The 23998-nt window shown below is 38.3% G+C and overlaps 1 protein-coding gene across 6 annotated transcripts in view; it reads right to left on the bottom strand.

Annotated features, from left to right (window-relative positions):
• Positions 1 to 23998, bottom strand: part of unc-13 — a 4182017-nt gene that overhangs the window by 1521136 nt on the left and 2636883 nt on the right. The gene's annotated exons all lie outside the window — the stretch shown is intronic.

Below are 23998 nucleotides of genomic sequence, written 5' to 3'. Positions count from 1 at the left end.
TCGGTGAGATATGTAATAAAATAAACAATTACCTCGCTGATCTCTCCAGTTTTTTCGCCTCGCGAAACCAGACATTGTCACAGATCAAATCATCGGCGACCTTATATACAACATGGACACGGCAAATGTCGACCGTATTGGACATCCACGCAGATGGCGTCACGCTACCGACAGTCTTACACCCGAAAATACTGAGTGTGACGTTCGATCAGGATCGCGAAAATGCATCCGCAATTGTACCTTAATTCAGAGCCGAAATAAAGTCGTCAAATCTCTTGCCGGCAGCACTTGGGGTAGGGATAAAGATACGCTCATTACCACTTACAAAGCAGTTGACCGGCCGATTGCATGCTACGCCTCTCCGATACGGTCGCCAAGCGTAAAGGATACTCATTGGAAGAATCTACAGGCCTGTCAAAACACTGTTTTCAGAATCGTTGTTAGGGAGGGAAACGAAATGCTGAATAAACAGTGTCTGCTGAATACCAGAAACCTGGGCAACCCACCAGACCACGGATTAAAGAGGCCGCGCTTTCCAGGGGCTTAAGAAATCATCTCCGCAAGTACTATGAGGAAATACGGCACCTGAGAACTGAGACGTATGTAGAAGAAAAACATAAGCAGGTCCTCAGAGATATCCACAAAAAGTTGACGGACCTCTATGCCAGAAATTTCCCAGCGAACCCTTTTCTTAAAGATAAATATACTGAAGTCGCAGAAGAGGAAAACAATCTCGCTAGGGAGACGCGCGTCACTCTAGCTCAACTTTGATCTGGATACTGTAACAGGTTAAACTCTTACCTATTCAGAATCAACCGCAACATACAAAACTGCTGTTGAAACTGTACAAAATAGACGAATTTCGCCTGACGTTGTTAATCGGTCACTCCAATAAACATTTTTTGTAAGTCATAAATTGAACTAAAATTTTCGCTTTCCCTTCGACTCATAAAATTAAACACGTGTGTAATTCACGGTATTAAAAATTTAATTATATTGACATTAGCATATATATAGTGGGTCATCAGAGTTATTCCACATCCAATGTAGCACACTCTAAAATTTTCATTGTATGTATCGTATCACCCCGAATTTGTTTAAACTTTGTTCTATAGTGAAACACTTGACGTCTACCGCTTCGAATTTTTAAATGCTTTTTTCTACACTTTCACTGCAAGAACACCATTGAAATGCACTTAATAAAATACACATTTTATGTGGCAATTGATTTCCACTAACCTCCTTAAAAAATAATGCTTAATTTAGTAGAGATCAGTAAAGAACTTTATTAAAATACAAAATGTCAAAACATTGAGTCAGAGTCACCGTAGTTATTGAATGCGGAAGCCAATTTTGGACCTTATGACTAAATATAATTTTGTTGTAGATAATAATATATTCCAATTTAGTTTTTTGAATATTTTGACTCTGGAATTCGTATGTCTGATTTCTTCCAATCGGAATTAAATACATTTTATTTGGTTTAATTCATTTGAAGCAAAATCCACCGAAAACTTTTAAGAATGAAACATAATGTTTTAAATGAAATATGGCGGTCCGGTTGTTTATAACTATTTTGACAACTTCAAACCAATCACAGATATGTTAACCATCAAAGGTACGAAAGTATCAACCCTGAAAACGAAATTTTCAATGGAATTGAATGAAAAGGTGATTGCAGTCAACAAATTTTGCAATAAATCGAGAGTGCACTCGATGCACTCACAATCAAGCTGAATGCTTTTTGTACAGTCATGCAATCACTAACGGAATTTTTGAATGGAAAACATGAAATCGCATTCAAATTTGGCTTATATATTTGAAATCAACCAATCATATTTGTAAAATGAATCAGTCTTGATTTAAACTGTATTGATTGAATCATTTTAAAGCTCTGCTTTATATATAAGACATAAAATGAATTTGAGCTAATTTATAAATTTTCAAGTAACTTTTCAACACGAATAGGCCTAGTATATTCACTAGTACGATGCTGATGCAAATATCGACTAGTATGTCAACTGGTATTACAATGATGCATAGACTGAGTAGGATGCCATCTTGATGTTGAATACACTAACTAGTGTGTCGCCCCAGAAAACGAACGGCGAATGTGAAATTTAGCGATTTTCAAATTTTGATGCAGAAAAACTAAATTGACCCTGAGCTTTCAATTTCTTCGATCCATTTTTTCCTATCTCCTTTAGTTTTCGAGTTATTTAGTATGCAATTTGTCGCATGTTACCAAAAATAACCATTTGGGCATGTTTTTTGTCGTAAGTGGCGCTAAACTGACCACATACAACATTTGCATACAGAAACATTGTAAACAATTGTCGTAGTCATACATAGCTTAAGCAGTGTAATGCATGCAATTTCTTCAGTCAGCTGCCTATCGATGTGCGTTTAAGATGGAGGAGTTATCGCCTGCGGCAAATTTAGATGAAGTTCTCTCAACGTAAGTTAAAATATACGTCTATTATTCTTTTAATAATAAGAACATAGTGTGTATCAAATATTATTTAAATGTATTGTAAAATATTTTAGGATGACTGGGGAAATATTGGCGGACTCCACTCACAATGGCGAAACAAGCTACACTTTGTATGAGTAAATACTTAAAAAATGTTCACATGTTAACAGAAATAAGATATAAAATAATATAGTTCGAGTCATTCATCTGAAGAAGAAAATATACCAACGTGCAATCTTAAAAAATTTTATAAAAATGCTGGAGATATTCTTGACATAAGTGCATCTACAAGTTCTTCACGGACCATCTTGCGATCACTACATTCTGACTATAGTTCTTGTGAGTTGTTTATAAAATAAAATAAATGTAAGGCGCGATAACCTCCGAAGAGATTTTAGGCCGAGCTTCTCTTCCAATTTGCGTCGTGCTCCTTTTTAATTTTTCCTACAAATTGGCGGGGCGGGACCGACTTGTTTTATGCCGACTCCGAACGGCATCTGCGAGGCAGATGAGTTTTCACTGAGAGCTTTTCATGGCAGCAATACACTCGGAGTGCTTGCCAAACACTGCCGAGTAGCGACCCTGCTTATAAAAATTTTCTTCTAATTGAAAAACCTTATTTCTAAAATTTTGATGTTGCTTTGCCCGGGGTGTGAACACAGGGCATTCGGTGTGGTAGGCGGAGCACGCTACCATCACACCACGGTGGGTTGTATATTGTTCCTTATTATATAAACCAAAAGTCTTACAACTTTATCATTTCAGCTTGCACTGAGTCTTCTTATTCTGCTTATGGAAGCAGAACATAAAAAAAAGGTCAATAGAAAGAGGAAACCATATACGGACAATAATGGTATACAGATATCTGGAAGAAAGATGGGCTTGCCTTGCACTGGGAAGTTCTTTCATCAATGTACCCAACATTTTAATGAGCATGCCCGTGCAGAACTTCACACCAAGTATTGGAACCTCAACGACACAGAGAAAAAATGCTATCTTCTTTCATTTGTTAAGCCGTCTGAAGTTTTCGGAGCCTGGACATTCCGTAATTCAAGAAGTGGATTGCGTGCATAGCACTATTGAAAAAGCTTCGAAAAAATTTGGAAATTTCTAGCCCTCTAACTTTATTGCGCATTTTGAAGAACGCAAATTAACCGAACACTCATTTGAAAATTCTTCAAATGGTTCCTAAAAACTTTAGAAACGTGATGTTATTATTAAATGCATAAAGAAAGATTCTCGGGGACGTTTCACAAATGAATCGCCAAATAATTTGTTTCATCAAGTTGTTCTTGTATTAAGCAAACCAAAATTGGATAAGAATAAAGCGAAAGACTTAAGTCAAATGATACCGTATCTTAAGACTGGCAAAAAATTTATAGAGCAATACTGTCAAACGCCTAAAGTGTTTCTTAGAAAACTTACCTTTAAAGTACCTATACAAAAGTACAGAGTATTGAATTCATGAGTATTATTTTTTTTATTTTATGTGGAAATGTGTACAATTTTTTGTATGTTATTTAAAATTATGAAAATATTTATTTACCCTTGTTGAGTTCTCAAAATAAATCAAAACCGATTAATTAAAGTTATGATTTTTATTTGAAAAAAGTTGGTGGTGGAAAATTTTTCTACGTTAAGATAGAAATATTTGAATTTTAACATCTTCGAAAGTCATTGTTTACAAGAACGTATTTTCACAACAAGGAATTTTGTCGTATGTGCTATGACGTAAACATATTGGTGAGCAAACGTCACATGCGACATACGCATAGCGAATGAAAAGTCTTTTATCTCTTAATCTTTTGAAGATATTGAATTTTTGAAAATCGGAAGTCGGAATCAGTCACACTCTCTACAACTCGTGAAAAAATCATAAAAATGTACCGCATAGTTTTTTTATAATTCCCATTTAAACTTCAAAGTCCATTTTCTCGAAACTGTGTTTTGTAACACACGCCATTCGTTTTCTGAGGCGACGAATTGTATGTCATTGGTGTATGTATATAATAACTAGTTTGCCATCTGATATAATGCTGGCGCAAAAGGCTGGCTAGTGTGTTAATGGGTGCGCCCCTGCCCCTGATGGGTATGCTGACTAGTATGGCATCTGGTACGATGTTGGTGTATATAATGACTAGTTTGTCACTTGATATGATGTTGATTCAGAGACTGGCAAATGATATTTTTCGTTTCGTATATATTGCTTGCTTCAGTCACATTCGGATGGTTATGGTTTGAATCCAGCTAATGCTAATACTGTGTGCAAAGCTCGTATTGCTCTAATAGCGAAGCATCTGTAACGGTCACAAAAGTCGACGATTGTAATAATACTTTGCACTACTTGCCGATATATTATTATGAAATTTTCAAGGTGGATTCCCTAAGTAGGCCGAACGAGTTTACAGAGATTTTTAAAGATTCTTTGTGTTTTGGCTATGATATACTTCGTGTGATTATGAACTTTAGCTGCTTATCTATAATCACTTCTAGTAGTACTATGGATTTTGCCAACGGTAGGGTGATGACGTTTATCAATAAGTTTGCATCTCTTGCCTTACTTGTGAATCCTATATCTTGCATTTTAACTTCGCCAAATGATCATTTAACGTCGTTTCCTCATTTATTTATCTGGATTAAGCTTATGCTTGCTAAACACTCCAACTCGGCGCGTGTTTTTACACTGACCAGGAGTAGTACATCGTTTACGAATGCTTTTATTTCACACCCTTGTGGCAATGGTATAGAGAGCAGGTCATCCAAAATTATGTTTCAGAAAATGGGGCCACATATAGAGTTTGAAGTCAGCCCTTGGACATCCTTTTTGTTGCGGAAGATTCTGCGATCATAGAGGTAGCTCTTAGTTAGTTTATAAATATTTGAAGGTGTTTTGTAACGAATTAATGCTGTTAACATTGGCGACCAGGCATTATCGAATGCGGCTTTAATGACACACACACCACTTGATATCGCTTCGCTTTTTATCTTTAACATTTTGAACTGCATTGTAGAGTGCATCTGTGGTTGATTTTTGTTTCTTAAACTCATACTGGTTGGACGACACCAATTTGTTGCTTTCAGCAAGATACGCCAAGCGCTAGGTAAAGAGCTTTTCCAAAACTTGGCCAAATACTGGTAGGAGATATATTGGACTATTTGATCATAAGTTGGCAGCTTCTTTGTTCGATTTTGGCAAGATTTTTTTGTAGGCTTCTTGCCACGTCTTGGGAAAAAACCTATTCTTAAGCATACGTTGTATATATTTGTTATAAGCATTGGGTTGTCCCTCATTACCTCCATGCAAATATCAGATGTAATTTTATCTAAACCAGGAGCCTTGTTGGGGTTTATAAAGTTGAGGGCTTCAAAAACTTCGTCTTGTATAAAAATCTTAATCATTCGGAGGGTTTACATTTGCTCCACTTAATTTAGAATGTTTGAGCAGGTTGTCGGTGGGCGGTTAGTAGGGGCATCTTTTATGATACGATTCTTAACCGTCCATATATCTTCTTTGCCCTGATAATTGGTTAGATTAGCTAAGGTAGGGGAAGCTCACATGGACACCATGAAGATCCGTTGTGATACCTTATAAAATAAAATAGCGGTGACGTAGCTGTAGCAATTTAGAGAATCGTTCCGTAGCTACGTTATAGTTTCGAATGCGACCGATCTCAACCGTCGATAAATCCTCCGGTGATCCAATTGAGCTGCTACAGAAATACTTTCGTATAGTTCTGGCAGAATCTGAGAAATCAAGCATTACTTACTTACTTAATTGGCGCTTAACCGTCTAAACGGTTATGGCCGTCCAACAAGGCGCGCCAGTCGCTCCTTCGCTCCGCCAACTGGTGCCAATTGGTCACACCAAGGGAGTTTAAATCGTTTTCCACCTGGTCCTTCCAACGGAGTGGGGCCGCCCTCTATCTCTGCTTCCATAGGCGGGTTCCGATAGAAACACTTTCTTGGCCGGAGCATCATATTTCATTCGCATAACATGGCCTAGCCAGCGCAGCCGCTGCGTTTTAATTCGCTGGACTATGTTGATGTCTGCGTATAGCTCGTACAGTTCACCATTAAATATTCTTCGGTACTCAAGCCTTAAGTGGCTCCATATAGCTACAGCAGCTTGCGTCTTACATTAACACCATCACAAACCTTTTCGTACAACACCGACCAATCCGTGAACAAGTTAACTGGTCCCCTGCCCTGAGGTGAAGGTTTCACAGGGAGCAGTTATGGGCACATGATAGTCCGTCCTATCAGGGGTAAAGTCGAACCTGGTAAGAAGGCTAGAGTGTTTGCAGTCTGAAAGCCTATAGCCCATGTCACGAAACATAGGCAATTAACGGGCTGTGGCCGCTTTTTCTGCAATATCTACTGGATGTATCTTAAGCACGATATTCAATGCCAATGTATGTATTGTTCTAAGATCACCGCCGGTCTTCAAGACCAGCACCCCATAGAGCAGAATATCATCAAGCCAGTGTACTACTCTTGGCCCCATCTATTGCCGATAGCCCCTTGCACCAGAACATGTCGACCCCGGACTTCCTGGATTTTTCTATCACATTCGGTATCCAAGACAGTTTATTGTCCAAAATAATCCAAAAATATTTAGCTCTATCAGGAAATGCCAGCGGCACCCCTCCAATGAAGGAAGTTCTGAAAGCGGACATCCTGGTTCAATTGAGAAGCCCACTCCAATTATGATTTCATCAACAATCTTAGCCACTATAAAATTGTGTAGTACCGTGACATTCCTAATTGTGACTTCATATGCTCATTCTCCAATGGCCAGGGAGGCCTCCAAAGTGGCAGTACTCAATCTTGCTCCAAGCAATGGTTTTTTCTTCTTGTTGACTAAATGAGATCGAATGATGGAATGATATGCGCCCGTATCTACAGTCAGTAAACATTCCTTTCCATCCACATGTCCCCGACAGTAAGATTTCTCGACCTTCTTCCAATTTGATAGAGCAAGTTTTCGCCCCTTGCGACTGACTCGCTTTAGTTAAAAAATTGAGTGGATTCGGAGATTTTTTAATTTCCTTCAGGTCTACGTTTACGACCACCCACATTTTTAGAACAATTAGGGTTAGTACTGGAATAACGTGCAATGTGGCCAATCTTTCCGCGCTTAAAGTTTTTGACAACACCATCGTCTTCTGCTGGGTACCTTTTAATGTTTCCAAAACGATTAGCTTTGAAAGCTGGCTTACTTAAAAGCGATGCTGATTCCTGAGTTGGTGCATGTGACACCATTTCCGCAAATGTAAGCTTTTGGTTTGCGTATGTAGCTTTTTTCGTTTCGACGTCCCGTATTCCCCTTGTGACGTTCCGAACTTTTCCTTCTCCGTGTATTTCACAGGTGCGTCCACATTTACAAGATGAGCCAATCTTTCAATATCCGACGCGAACTCTTATAATGATTTATTAGCCTTCTGGAAGCGGCTCTACAAATTAATTTAGTATATCTGCTTCCCATGCTAGCCTCCGTAGCGACTATCGATAGCGGCCATCAATGCTTTATAACTGTTTTATTCTCCCTCTGGAAGGGTCTATAAGATTTCAGCTGCAGTATCTTTCAATTCGACGAACAGTGCCGCAACCTTATCTTCAGTTTTCCAGTTGTAATCCGCTGACGTCTTCTCGAATTGAAACTAAAATACCTGAAAGGAACAGGGCTGTCAAAATATTGGAGTTTTTCCTTCCGATTGCTCGCAGGAACAGCTGGGCGGTTTAGTAGTAGCTGCTTAATACGAACGATTTTTGCATTCTGCGCTTCAAGATTTGTTGATACCCTAGCTGCCTGTTCTGATAGCTGCGAGTATGCGAGCCTCTTGTGCATTCAACTGCCCGGCCATAAATATCTTCGGTTCTTTCCATCTTGGATATAAAATGTGTCGACATTTCTGAAATACGCATTCCTTGTGCTTAAATATTGGATGCCATTGTCGCTGTTTGTGCATATATTGCAGTCAATATAATTTTCAAGTCTGTGCTCGACACTGTCAGCTGCGTTTCATACTCGCATTTACTCCTTTCGACTCCATAACCTCTCGCAGTCGTGCTTGAACTTCGGATTTATTGCCTGCCGTATTCAATCCACGGTTATCAAACCCCTTTTTTATGTTGCTGGACCTTCAATTCAATCAACTTGGCCATGAACTGTTGCCAACTGCGACTCCGGAATTTATTCCACAATTCTTCTTCTGACACTAATTGTAACGTATTTCGGGGATAAGGAGCTTATTCCTTATTATGCTGCACTTTCTGTTAATGTTCTAATCTCTGAACTGTCAAATAAATAACTAAAATATCCAGTACAGCAAAATGTTCTTTATTTACACTACCTTGGCAGCAGTACTTCACAGTTCACAATTTAGTTTTTTCAATATTTTGACTCTGGAATTCGTATGTCTGATTTCTTTCAATCGGAATTAAAGTACATTTTATTTGGTTTAATTCATTTGAAGCAAAGTCCACCGAATAAAACTTTTTAGAATCAAACATAAACAAAACTCCACGCCAACGCGAACGGACGTTTAACTCAAAAATTCCCTTGAAGACGGTTACCGATGTGTAACCGAAATATATCGGAATAAAAAATAAAAACTGGTGTTTTTATTACCAAAATATTGACCTCGAGCCGGTACACATAAAACCAATTTCTTTAAATATAAGGTCGCCAAAAAAGAATATTATATCAAACATAATGTTTAAAATGAAATATGGCGGTCCGGTTGTTTATAACTATTTTGACAACTTCAAACCAATCACAGATATGTTAACCATCAAAGGTACGAAAGTATCAACCCTGAAAACGAAATTTTCAATGGAATTAAATGAAAAGGTGATTGCAGTCAACAAATTTTGCAATAAATCGAGAGTGCACTCGATGCACTCACAATCAAGCTGAATGCTTGGAATTTTTGAATGGAATTTTTGAATGGAAAACATGAAATCGGATTCAAATTTAGCTTATATATTTGAAATCAACCAATCATATTTGTAAAATGAATTATAACTGTATTGATTGAATCATTTTAAAGCTCTGCTTTATATATAAAACATAAAATGAATTTGAGCTAATTTATAAATTTTCAATTAACTTTTCAACACGAATAGGCCTAGTATATTCACTTGTACGATGCTGATGCAAATATCGACTAGTATGTCAACTGGTATTACAATGATGCATATTCTGAGTAGGATGCCATCTTGATGTTGAATACACTAACTAGTGTGTCGCCCCAGAAAACGAACGGCGAATGTGAAATTTTGCGATTTTCAACTTTTGATGCAGAATAACTAAATTGACCCTGAGCTTTCAATTTCTTCGATCCATTTTTTCCTATCTCCTTTAGTTTTCGAGTTATTTAGTACGCAATTTGTCGCATGTTACCAAAAATAACCATTTGGGCATGTTTTTCGTCGTATGTGCTAGGAATATGTCACACACGACAGATTTCTATAGAAATTCATCTTCCATTATTGTTATTAAACATTTGTCGTAAGTGGGTCTAAACTGACCACATACAACATTTGCATACAGAAAAATTGCATACAGAAAAATTGTAGTCATACATAGCTTAAGCAGTGTAATGCATGCAATTTCTTCAGTCAGCTGCCTATCGTTGTGCGTTTAAGATGGAGGAGTCATCGCCTGCGGCAAATTTAGATGAAGTTCTCTCAACGTAAGTTAAAATATACGTCTATTATTCTTTTAATAATAAGAACAAAGTTTGTATCAAATATTATTTAAATGTATTGTAAAATATTTTAGGATGACGGGGAAAATATTGGCGGACTCCACTCACAATGGCGAAATAAGCTACACTTTGTATGAGTAAATACTTAAACAATTTTCACATATTAACAAAAATAAGATATAAAGTAATATAGTTTGAGTCATTCACCTGAAGAAGAAAATATACCAACGTGCAATCTTAAAAAAATTTATGAAAATGCTGGAGATATTCTTGACATAAGTGCATCTACAAGTTCATCAGGGACCATCTTGCGATCACTACCCTCTGACTATAGTTCTTGTGAGTTGTTTATAAAATAAAATAAATGTAAGGCGCGATAACCTCCGAAGAGATTTTAGGCCGAGCTTCTCTTCCAATTTGCGTCGTGCTCCTTTTTAATTTTTCCTACAAATTGGCGGGACGGGACCGACTTGTTTTATGCCGACTCCGAACGGCATCTGCGAGGCAGATGAGTTTTCACGGAGAGCTTTTCATGGCAGCAATACACTCGGAGTGCTTGCCAAACACTGCCGAGTGGCGACCCTGCTTAGAAAAATTGTCTTCTAATTGAAAAACCTTATTTCTAAAATTTTGATGTTGCTTTGCCCGGGGTGTGAACCCAGGGCATTCGGTGTGGTAGGCGGAGCACGCTACCATCACACCACGGTGGGTTGTTTATTGTTCCTTATTATATAAACAAAAAGTCTTACAACTTTATCATTTCAGCTTGCAATAATTCTTCTTATTCTGCTTATGGAAGCAGAACATAAAAAAAAGATCAATAGAAAGAGGAAACCATATACGGACAAGAATCGTATACAGATATCTGGAAGAAAGATGGGCTTGCCTTGCACCGGGAAGTGCTTTCATCAATGTACCCAACATTTTAATGAGCATGCCCGTGCAGAACTACACACCAAGTATTGGATCCTCAACGACACAGAGAAAAAATGCTATCTTCTTTCATTTGTTAAGCCGTCTGAAGTTTTCGGAGCCTGGACATTCCGTAATTCAAGAAGTGGATTGCGTGCATAGCACTACTGAAAAAGCTTTGAAAAAATTTAGAAATTTCTAGCCCTCTAACTTTATTGCGCATTTTGAAGAATGCAAATTAACCGAACACTCATTTGGAAATTCTTCAAATGGTTCCTAAAAACTTTAGAAACTTGATGTTATTATTAAATGCATAAAGAAAGATTCTCGGGGACGTTTCACAAATGAAACGCCAAATAATTTGTTTCATCAAGTTGTTCTTGTATTAAGCAAACCAAAATTGGATAAGAATAAAGCGAAAGACTTAAATCAAATGATACCGTATCTTAAGACTGGCAAAAAATTTATAGAGCAATACTGTCAAACGCCTTAAGTGTTTCTTAGAAAAACTTACCTTTAAAGTACCTATACAAAAGTACAGGGTATTGAATTCATGAGTATTATTTTTTTTTTTTTATTTTATGTGGAAATGTGTACAATTTTTTGTATGTTATTTAAAATTATGTAAATATTTATTTACCCTTGTTGAGTTCTCAAAATAAATCAAAACCGATTAATTAAAGTTATGATTTTTATTTGAAAAACGTTGGTGGTGGAAAATTTTTCTGCGTTAAGATAGAAATATTTGAATTTTAACATCTTCGAAAGTCATTGTTTACAAGAACGTATTTTCACAACAAGGAATTTTGTCGTATGTGCTATGACGCAAACATATTGGTGAGCAAACGTCACATGCGACATACGCATAGCGAATGAAAAGTTTTTTATTTCTTAATCTTTTGAAGATATTGAATTTTTGAAAATCGAAAGTCGGAATCAGTCACACTCTCTACAACTCGTGAAAAAATCATAAAAATGTACCGCATAGTTTTTTTATAATTCCCATTTAAACTTCAAAGTCCATTTTCTAGAAACTGTGTTTTGTAACATACGCCATTCGTTTTCTGAGGCGACGAATTGTATGTCATTGGTGTATGTATATAATAACTAGTTTGCCATCTGATACAATGCTGGCGCAAAAGGCTGGCTAGTGTGTTAATGGGTGCGCCCCTGATGGGTATGCTGACTAGTATGGCATCTGGTACGATGTTGGTGTATATAATGACTAGTTTGTCACTTGGTATGATGTTGATTCAGAGACTGGCAAATGATATTTCGGCAGCCTGTTCTTTTCGTTTCGTATATATTGCTTGCTTCAGTCACATTCGGATGGTTATGGTTTGAATCCAGCTAATGCTAATACTGTGTGCAAAGCTCGTATTGCTCTAATAGCGAAGCATCTGTAACGATCACAAAAGTCGACGATTGTAATAATACTTTGCACTACTTGCCGATATATTATTATGACATTTTCAAGATGGATTCCCCAAGTAGGCCGAACGAGTTTACAGAGATTGTTAAAGATTCTTTGTGTTTTGGCTATGACATACTTCGTGTGATTATGAACTTTAGCTGCTCATCTATAATCACTTCTAGTAGTATTATGGATTTTACCAACGGTAGGGTGATGACGTTTATCAATAAGTTTGCATCTCTTGCCTTACTTGTGAATCCTATATCTTGCGTTTTAACTTCGCCAAATGATCATTTAACGTCGTTTCCTCATTTATTTTTCTGGGTTAAGCTTATGCTTGCTAAACACTCCAACTCGGCGCGTTTTTTTGCACTGACCAGGAGTAGTACATCGTTTTTCGAATGCTTTTATTTCACACCCTTGTGGCAATGGTATAGAGAGCAGGTCATCCAAAATTATGTTTCAGAAAATGGGGCCACATATAGAGCTTTGAAGTCAGCCCTTGGACATCCTTTTTGGTGCGGAAGATTCTGCGATCATAGAGGTAGCTCTTAGTTAGTTTATAAATATTTGAAGGTGTTTTGTAACGAATTAATGCTGATAACATTGGCGACCAGGCATTATCGAATGCGGCTTTAATGACACACACACCACTTGATATCGCTTCGCTTTTTATCCTTACATTTTGAACTGCATTGTAGAGTGCATCTGTGGTTGATTTTTGTTTCTTAAACTCATACTGGTTGGACGACACCAATTTGTTGCTTTCAGCAAGATACGCCAAGCGCTAGGTAAAGAGCTTTTCCAAAACTTGGCCAAATACTGGTAGGAGATATATTGGACTAGTTGATCATAAGTTGGCAGCTTCTTTGTTCGATTTTGGCAAGATTTTTTTGTAGGCTTCTTGCCACGTCTTGTGAAAAAACCTATTCTTAAGCATACGTTGTATATATTTGTTATAAGCATTGGGTTGTCCCTCATTACCTCCATGCAAATATCAGATGTAATTTTATCTAAACCAGGAGCCTTGTTGGGGTTTATAAAGTTGAGGGCTTCAAAAACTTCGTCTTGTATAAAAATCTTAATCATTCGGAGGGTTTACATTTGCTCCACTTAATTTAGAATGTTTGTGCAGGTTGTCGGTGGCCGGTTAGTAGGGGCATATTTTATGATACTATTCTTAACCGTCCATATATCTTCTTTGCCCTGATAATTGGTTAGATTAGCTAAGGTAGGGGAAGCTCACATGGACACCTTATAAAATACGTTATAGTTTCGAATGCGACCGATCTCAACCGTCGATAAATCCTCCGGTGATCCAATTGAGCTGCTACAGAAATACTTTCGCATAGTTCTGGCAGAATCTGAGAAATCAAGCATTACTTACTTACTTAATTGGCGCTTAACCGTCTAAACGGTTATGGCCGTCCAACAAGGCGCGCCAGTCGCTCCTTCGCTCCGCCAACCGGTGCCAATTGGTCACACCAAAGAGTTTAAATCGTTTTCCACCTGGTCCTTCCAACGAAGTGGGGGCCGCCCTCTACCACTGCTTCCATAGGCGGGTTCCGATAGAAACACTTTCTTGGCCGGAGCATCATATTTCATTCGCATAACATGGCCTAGCCAGCGCAGCCGCTGCGTTTTAATTCGCTGGACTATGTTGATGTCTGCGTATAGCTCGTACAGTTCATCATTAAATCTTCTTCGGTACTCAAGCATTAAGTGGCTCCATATAGCTACAGCAGCTGGCGGCTTACATTAACACCATCACAAACCTTTTCGTACAACATCGACCAATCCGTGAACAAGTTAACTGGTCCCCTGCCCTGAGGTGAAGGTTTCACAGGGAGCAGTTATGGGCACATGATAGTCCGTCCTATCAGGGGTAAAGTCGAACCTGGTAAGAAGGCTAGAGTGTTTGCAGTCTGAAAGCCTATAGCCCATGTCACGAAACGTAGGCAATTCACGGGCTGTGGCCGCTTTTTCTGCAATATCTACTGGATGTATCTTAAGCACGATATTCAATGCCAATGTATGTATTGTTCTAAGATCACCGCCTGTCTTCCACACCAGCACCCCATAGAGCAGAATATCATCAAGCCAGTGTACTACTCTTGGCCCCATCTCTTGCCGATAGCCCCTTGCACCAGCACATGTCAACCCCGGACTTCCTGGATTTTTCTATCACATTCGGTACCCAAGACAGTTTATTGTCCAAAATAATCCAAAAATATTTAGCTCTATCAGGAAATTCCAACGGCACCCCTCCAATGAAGGAAGTTCTGAAAGCGGGCATCCATGTTCAATTGAGAAGCCCACTCCAATTATGATTTCATCAACAATCTTAGCCAATATAAAATTGTGTAGTACCGTGACATTCCTAATTGTGACTTCATATGCTCATTCTCCAATGACCAGGGAGGCCTCCCCAGTGGCAGTACGCAATCTTGCTCCAAGCAATGGTTTTTCTTCTTGTTGACTAAATCAGATCGAATGATATGCGCCCGTATCTACAGTCAGTAAACGTTCATTTCCATCCACATGTCCCCGACAGTAAGATTTCTCGACCTTCTTCCAATTTGATACAGCAAGTTTTCGGCCCTTACGGCTAACTCGCTTTAGTTAAACAATTGAGTGTATTCGGAGATTTTTTAATTTCCTTCAGGTCTGCGTTTTTCGACCACCCACATTTTTAGAACAATTAGGGTTAGTACTGGAATAACGTGCAATGTGGCCTATCTTTCCGCGCTTAAAGTTTTTGACAACACCATCGTCTTCTGCTGGGTGCCTTTTAATGTTTCCAAAACGATTAGCTTTGAAAGCTGGTTTACTCAAAAGCAATGCTGATTCCTGAGTTAGTGCATGTGACACCATTTCCGCAAATGTAACCTTTTGGTTTGCGTATGTAGCTCTTTCGTTTCGACGTCCCGTATTCCGCTTGTGACGTTCCGAACTTTTATCTTCTTCGTGTATTTCACAGGTGCGTCCGCATTTACAAGATGAGCCAATCTTTCAATATCCGACGCGAACTCTTATAATGATTTATTAGCCTTCTGGAAGCGGCTCTACAAATTAATTTAGTATATCTGCTTCCCATGCTAGCCTCCGTAGCGACTGTCGATAGCGGCCATCAATGCTTTATAACTGTTTTATTCTCCCACTGGAATGGTCTATAAGATTTCAGCTGCAGGATCTTAAAATGCGACGAACAGTGCAGCAACCTTATCTTCAGCTGTCCAGTTGTAATCCGCTGAGGTCTTCTCGAATTGAAGCTTAAATACCTGAAAGGAACAGGGCCGTCAAAATATTGGAGTTTTTCCTTCCGATTGCTCGCAGGAACAGCTGGGCTGTTTAGTTGTAGCTGCTGAATACGAACGATTTTTGCATTCTGCGCTTCAAAATTTGTTGATACCCTGGCTTCTTGTTCTGATAGCTGCGAGTATGCGAGCCTCTTGCGCATTCAACTGCTCGGCCATAAATATCTTCGGTTCTTTCCATTTTGGATATAAAATGTGTCGACATTTCTGAAATACGCATTCCTTGTGCTTAAATATTGGATGCCATTGTCGCTGTTTGTGCAGATATTGCAGTCAATATAATTTTCAAGTCTGTGCTCGACACTGTCAGCCGTGTTTCTTTTTTTTCTTCCATTTTTGTTGTTGCCTCTTCCCAATCAGGATAAAAGACATACTCCTCCGCATTTACTCCTTTCGACTCCATAACCTCTCGCAGTCGTGCTTGAACTTCGGATTTATTGCCAACCGTATTCAATCCACGGTTATCAAACCTCTTTTTTATGTTGCTGGACCTTCAATTCAATCAACTTGGCCATGAACTGTTGCCATCTGCGACTCCGGAATTTATTCCACAATTCTTCTTCTGACACTAATTGTAACGTATTTCGGGGATCAGGAGATTATTCCTGATTATGCTGCACCTTCTGTTAACGTTCTAATCTCTGAACTGTCAAATAAATAACTAAAATATCCAGTACAGCAAAATGTTCTTTATTTACACTACCTTGGCAGCAGTAGTTCACCGTTACAATAGTCGCGTTCTTCAATTATAGCATTTATATAAATTTATAAATCAAACTGATTGCTTGGACTGCGCTGCTTATATACTCTCAGTTCGCCTCATTCACTTATTTCACCCAGAGTCTAGACTTTTCGCTAACTGCCGTCTCGAATAAATGCTTATTTATTTCTCGTTTGTGCACTTCTTATTGGTTTTGGCTACATACATTTAAATCTGTAGTTTTTATTCCGTCTTTATTTCCGTCTACATGCAAGTTAACGCCACCATTCACCCATAGCACTTACCCGCCAAGTAAACAAATATAGCTTCATTGAGCCACTTAGGCACATTAGTCAAATATGTCTTTGCCACACTGGCAAATAGTAACCACACATTTTTAATCTAAACAGGAAGAGCTAAGTAAATAATATCTCAAATATTCTAAACTCTACATTTTTAATCTAAACAGGAAAAGCTAAGTAAAAATAACTCAAATATGCAGTTGGCTATTTTTATTGATTTTTTAAGGGCAAACCATTTCAAGGCTAAACCTATTTCATCGTATGCTGAAATTAGCTTTAAGTAAACATTTAAGCTCCACATTACGTAGAACTTAAGCACAAAACAATTGTATGTAGTGGGAAGTAAATAAGTTATAAATAAGAGAAGGTGAATAAAGATGAACACTTTTTTGATTGAAGCACCAAGCAAGGCGGTTTACTTTTTAAAAACCTTCCGCGTTTCGTGCGAAAGTTAAGTTGCATGTTAAATATTCTCTTCGTTTCCAGCTGCTGGTTATTTTTGCGAAGTATTATTATTCGTTGCCTTCTATGTATGTATGTGTGTATATGGGGTACTGTTTTGTTGTAGTACTAGCTTTACCCGGCGTACGTTGTAACGCCCGAGTTCGAATGAATTTTGCGTTATTTTTAAACGGTTTTATTTAGCTTGACATGACAGGAAGGCCGCACGGCCGCATGGCGCATGCACGGCCGTTGTGAACGGATTTTGTAATTGACATTTAAGTAACTTCCCGATAAGCTACAAACTTGAAACTTGGAATATAGTTCAGAACCCGATGACAATGCAATAATAAGAAAAAAATCGCCGCTAGGTATTTATGGTCCGATTTCGATCATACTTGGAACACATAATACATACAAGAATAGAAATCGACCTATGAAAAAAATCGCCGCTAGGTGGCGCATGGATCGAGATATTCACAAAAATCTTATTTGTGGCCCGATTTGGCACATATTTGGAACACATAATACGTACAAGAATAGAAAGCGACCTATGAAAAAAATCGCCGCTAGGTGGCGCAAGGATATAGATATTCACAAAAATCGTATTTGTGTTCCGATTTGGCTCATATTTGGAACACATAATACAAGCATGAATAAAAAGCGACTTATGAAAAAAATCACCGCTAGGTGGCGCAAGGATCGAGATATTCACAAAAATCGTATTTGTGGTCCGATTTTGCTAATGTTTGGAACACATAATACATGCAAGAATAGAAAGCGACCTATGAAAAAAAACGCCGCTAGGTGGCGCAAGGATCGAGATATTCACAAAAATCTTATTTGTGGTCCGTTTTGGCTCATATTTGGAACACATAATACATGCAAGAATAAAAAGCGACCCATGATGCCCGATTTGGCTCATATTTGGAACAAATATTGCACACAGTCCGGTAGAAGTGACATCAAAATATTTTGGAGTTGGAAGAGGGACAAGCATATGTGGTGCAGAGTCGAGTTTAGTCTTTGGAAGGATTATGTATTGAGGACTTAGGTTGTAACAAATTGTCAGGAAAGGGTCCTTGTAATAATGAGTCACTAAATGAACTAAATAGAATGAGAAATAATACGGAATTAAATAAAGACTAAAAAATTGAAAATAAAATAATTTTAAAAAAATGTTTAAGTTAAACGGTTTTATTGAAAACAATACTTACATGAAATAATAATAATACGAAAAGCTAGAAAATGATTAGGTGGTCCCAGGTACTAGTCATCACACTCCTTATCAATCTAGGGCGTTGATCAGACAATTAAATAAAAGCGTTGGACGCGTCATATTTCTGTTGGTAGTCATAAGTAAAACCAACTGAACCTTAATCAGGTTATGCTACGCCTCACATTTTTAGAAATTTCACGCGCCCAATGCTTTTATTTAATTGTCTGATCAACGCCCTAGATTAATAAGGAGTGTGATGACTAGTACCTAGGACCTACCTAATTATTTACTAGCTTTTCCTATTAATATTACTTCATGTATTGTTTTCAATAAAACCGTTTAACTTAAAATTTTTTTAAAATTATTTTATTTCTGTTTTGTTTGTTGATAATTTAGTTTATTGTTCTGTAAATTTAATTGAATTTTGTACCCATATTTGGAGAAATTTTCGTTTAAAACATTTTATTATTGTAATGCATGTGGGTACACAATATTTTTGTTTTTTCGTTCGGTGCAAAGATAAACAAATTTTTTGTCGTTCCAACTCTGAATTTAATTGAGCAACAATAAGCGATTGTCCTTGTGCTTTGTTGATTGTAATTGCAAAAGCAAGGCGTACAGGAAACTGTAAGCGCTTAAAATTGAATGGCAAATCTGCAGCAATCCTTGGGATACGTGGTATGAGCACATATTCACCTTAGCTTGTACCGCTGATGATTGCTGCTTCGATTACATTCGGAATTAATTTCTTAACGCAAAATCTGGTTCCATTGCACAATTTTGGTGGGTCTAAATTCCGAAGAAGCATGATTGGTGAGCCAATTTTCAAAGTTAATATATGCACCGGCATTCTAGGTGGTTCTATAGAGTTTAGAAATTCAATTTGATAATTCCCAATTTGATCTTCATCTGTAACTGTGTCGGGCGATTTATATTTCGTCACTTCACCAGGAATATGGTTTTGAATGCGATCATTGATTTTGTTAACATGATCATTTTTGGGAGATGAGGTTGCTCGTTCGCATAGCCAAAAAAAAAATTTAATATAAAATTCTTAATTCTGAAATATGAAAAACTTTCGTCTTGATCGAAGGAACCTATAGCCAAAATTTGGTGATGATTGAAGTGTGAGAAATACGTTTCCATAGGGAACACACACACATAAGCTGATTTTTATATCAATAGATGTAGATAGACTAAAGCTAACAAATTTTTTTAACGGCGGCAGATTACTAAACGTCCAAAAGGAATAACAGCCAAACTCAACAATTCAGTCCAACTTTAGGTGTTAAAATAACCTAAGTTTGTACGGCAGCCATAGTTCTGAAAAATCCCATTTGTAGGGAAGGTGCCACGCTCCTTTTCCCAATTCCACATTTTACTGGAGGTGTTAGGACTTAACGTCATATAGCTCCTTACCAATTTTCATTATCCTAGCATTACTACATCCAGAGATATACAGTATGATATATTCCATTTGTATGGGAGGAGCCACGCCCCATTTTTCCCAATTCCACATTTTCTTGGTGGTGTTAGGGATTGACCTCATATAACTCCTTACTGAATTTCAATGTTGTGGCATGTACATATATACCTTCAGAGTTATGCAGTCCATTTGTATGGGAGGTGCCACGCCCATTTTATATATCGAAATTATTTTTAGCCTAAAACCTTCGTGTTGATCGAAGGAACCTATAGCCAAAATTTGGTAATGATTGTAGAGTGGGAAATACGTTTCCATAGCGAACACACACACACACACATAGATTTATTTACTCGCAGCACAGTGACGCATCAAAATTGCTAACATCCGCTACAATAGGAATATGGACATACCAAAGAGGTTGCCAATGTGGAGGAACTGAAGAAACCCAACGACTTCCTTCCAAACACGCTTATGACTTCGTATAACACCGCTTGCCCTCTAAGAATATTCAGAGAAAAACGAAGCCACCGTGGTGGTGCAATAAGCTTAATCTTTTTTAGAAGACAGATGAAAGGAATGTTTAATCTGGCAAAGATAGTTAAAAAAGAAAGAGAACACTTTGATCATGGACCGGATATTGTCGGACTTGGCGTCCGTTACCAAGAACGAATGGAAGTTCGTCGCAAAGGTGTTAGCATCTATCTTGCGCGACTATCGTCTCGAGTACAAGTTCACCGCAGCCTACGCGCCCCTTTAGAATTATACGGAGCGAACAAACCAAGGAAAAATCCGGAGCTTAAAAATAGTTTTGCGAGCCATCTACTACTGAATATTTCATGGCCATAGATGAATCAATACCCGAAGCAAATAAAAACAACGCCAAGTTTAATGATGGGGACAAAAGGACAGTTCACTTCGACTGAGTCAAGACGGAAAACAAACAAAGAAGAAAAAGAAAGATCACAACTAATAATTTATTTTCATAACGTTGAGATATATAAAGAAGAAAGGAGAAACAAGAAAACGGTGTACACAGCTACAGTTTAGTGCTATCCTTACCATAAGAATACACCAAAATGAATTATTGAATTATACAAGATATTTAATTTTGTGACAGAAATGTCATCACAAATATCCACAAATATTTCATCACAACTGGTAGAGCAGAAGACATATATGGCATCCCAACTGGAAGAGCAGAGGACATATATGGCATCCCAACTGGAATCACAGGAGACATGTATATCAGAGATGTCGTCAGAAATAACATATAAATTTAAAGCACAAGACGCACGAATATCGAAATGTCGGCACAAATTTCAGCACAGGTATCATCACAGATCTCTGCACAACTGGACACGCGTATGGACGAGAAAATAATGCAGTTTGAGGAAAAAATCGAGGCCGAGGTGTATGCTTTGAGAGGGCGTATCCAGGAGTTGCAACTTAATTGTCCCGCTGCTTCAGCGAGTAATACGAAGGTAAAAACTCCATCTTTTGGCGGTTCTGTTCCTTTCCAGGTCTTTAAGCTACAGTTCGAGAAGACCGCAGTAGTGAACAACTGGAATGCTGAAGATAAAGTCGCTGCACTGTTCGTGGCATTGAAAGGGCCTGCAACTGAAATCCTACAGACAATTCCAGAGTACGAACGGAACATCTATGAAGCATTGATGAGAGCTCTAAAGAGGCGATTCGGAAGCGAACACAGGAAACAGATATACCAAATTGAGTTGGAAAACCGTTCCAAAAATCGAATGAGACTTTGCAGGAGCTCGCATCGGATGTCGAAAGGCTGTCCCATCAAGCAAATGCCGACGCACCCGTGGAATAAACCGAGAGGGTAAAAATTCAGAGCTTTATAAATGGAATACGGGATGTCGAAACGAAACGAGCTACATATGCGAAACCAAAGCCAACATTTGCTGAAACGGTATCCCATGCACTGACTGTGTAAGCCAGCGTTCAAAGCACGCCGTGTGGAGGTAGAAAGGCCACATTGGGTGAACACAATATTGGAGTTGCTGAAAGGATCGTGAAAGCGTTATCAAATGCTTCAAATGCGGAAGCCCGGTCACATTGCACGTCATTGCGATCTTGATCCTAGTGGTTTCAACAGCATGAGACCACCCAATAACAAAGTTGGAGGCGATGAGCAAGAGCGAGTAAGATGTAGAGATCGAGAGCCAGCTCCAGCTATTGAATGTCCTGTGATATCTGTGTCGCAAATTGGAATAATCAAGCAGTCTTACCATCAGAGGGAATGTGGATGGCAAAGAACGTGTACTGACTGTAGATACGGGCGCTTCTCAGTCTTAATTGGGAAGATCATGGTTCTACACAAATTCGTTGTGCTGGAGATTGTTGATGAAGTCATATTGGGAGTGGACTTATTAGTTGACCGTGACATCAAGATCGATATGCAGAGAAGGGTTAAGCGTTATGAGAACCAGGATGTACCACTGAACTTCAGTTTTGAGAAAGGGTTCAGCAGTAAGCGAGTGCTGGTGGAGAAGACTAGACAAAGACCACGAAAGTCAAAGGTAAATATTGATGGATCGAATGGGCCAAACAAAGCAAATTCAAAGATACCTGCGAGAGAAACACTGGCATTGACAATACTAAATGGACGCACAAAAACGGAGGAAAGAATTTCCCAGAAAGAATGCGAAGGTAGTTTCAAGCCAGGGTGCACTACTGTTGTGAAACGTGGGACCGATACTGATTATGAGACGCCAATCCGTCAAGCGCAAGCTCTACGAAGTAGATCATTGACCAAACAACAGAGTGTGAGGGAACGAACCAGGATAATGAGTAATAAGAGGAAACACAGGTACGACGAGAACAAAAATCCGGAAGGTTTCCAGGAGGGAGACCCGCCGCCTAGGTGTTGAGCGGTCCGACGCCTTAATTATCAAATAAATTCAAAATTCAAATAAAACTGTGTTAAATACGGCACGAAATGAACTAAAGCTAATGTAATACCAACTTCACATAGAGGGCTAATGAAATAATTAGTAAAGTTTTCTACATAAAAGCCCTTATTGAACTCAATCTTCCATACAAAATATAAAGTCCTATATATCCTATTAGTGCTTTATTGAATGCCTAATCGAGTAAAAAATCTTGTACCCTCTGCTTAATGGGTCGGATTTTTTGTCAATGCAACAAATGACAATCGAAAGTAAATTATTTTCAACAATTAACAAAAAATAGGAAACTACCAAAAAAATTTAAAATTTTGTTTTCGCTGCATTTGCAGCAAAAAATAGTATAGCTTTTTAAAAAACTGGCACATATTTCGTTGAGTAGTTGCGCATGCATTTTATTTTCATAACCTAAATATCTAAGAAGGGAACGGCTGCTATCCATTTTAACTATCTTTTTTAAAGCGTAATATTTTTTTTTTGGGCTGCTGTTCGCTTAAAGAAGCAAGTGTGAAAGGGAAAACTTAATTATTTCATTAAACTAAATAGTGATTCGATTAAGTTTCAGTATAATTAATTATTTTGCAATTGTTTTATGTGGTTGTTAAAAGAACCACCGTGGTGTGATGGTAGCGTGCTCCGCCTATCACACCGTATGCCCTGGGTTCGCACCCCGGGCAAAGCAACATCAAAATTTTAGAAATAAGGTTTTTCAATTAGAAGAAAATTTGTCGCCCCTCGGCAGCGTTTGGCAAGCGCTCCGGGTGTATTTCGGCCATGAAAAGCTCTCAGTGAAAACTCATCTGCCTTGCAGATGCCGTTCGGGGTTGGCATAAAACATGTAGGTCCCGTCCGGCCAATTTGTAGGGAAAATCAAGAGGAGCACGACGAAAATTGGAAGACAAGCTCGGCCTTAAATCTCTTCGGAGATTATCGCGCCTTACATTTTACTTATTTATTTGTTAAGAGAAAAAATTCAGTTCGTCTTATTATAAGTTCTTCAAAGGGAACAGGGCAGGTGCCAAATTTATGTGGAGGGTTTATTGCTGATTTAATTGCACACAAAAGTCTCTATATCGATGTATGATCCTAATCACTTGTAAAGCCTTAAAGGTCATACACCATTCTTGGTTGCATTTTCAGCATTTAGGTCAATTG

This window comes from Eurosta solidaginis, chromosome X, assembly GCF_040869045.1.
Source record: "Eurosta solidaginis isolate ZX-2024a chromosome X, ASM4086904v1, whole genome shotgun sequence".
NCBI classification, from domain to species: Eukaryota; Metazoa; Arthropoda; class Insecta; order Diptera; family Tephritidae; genus Eurosta; species Eurosta solidaginis.
This window is presented reverse-complemented; position numbering and strand designations above follow the sequence as displayed.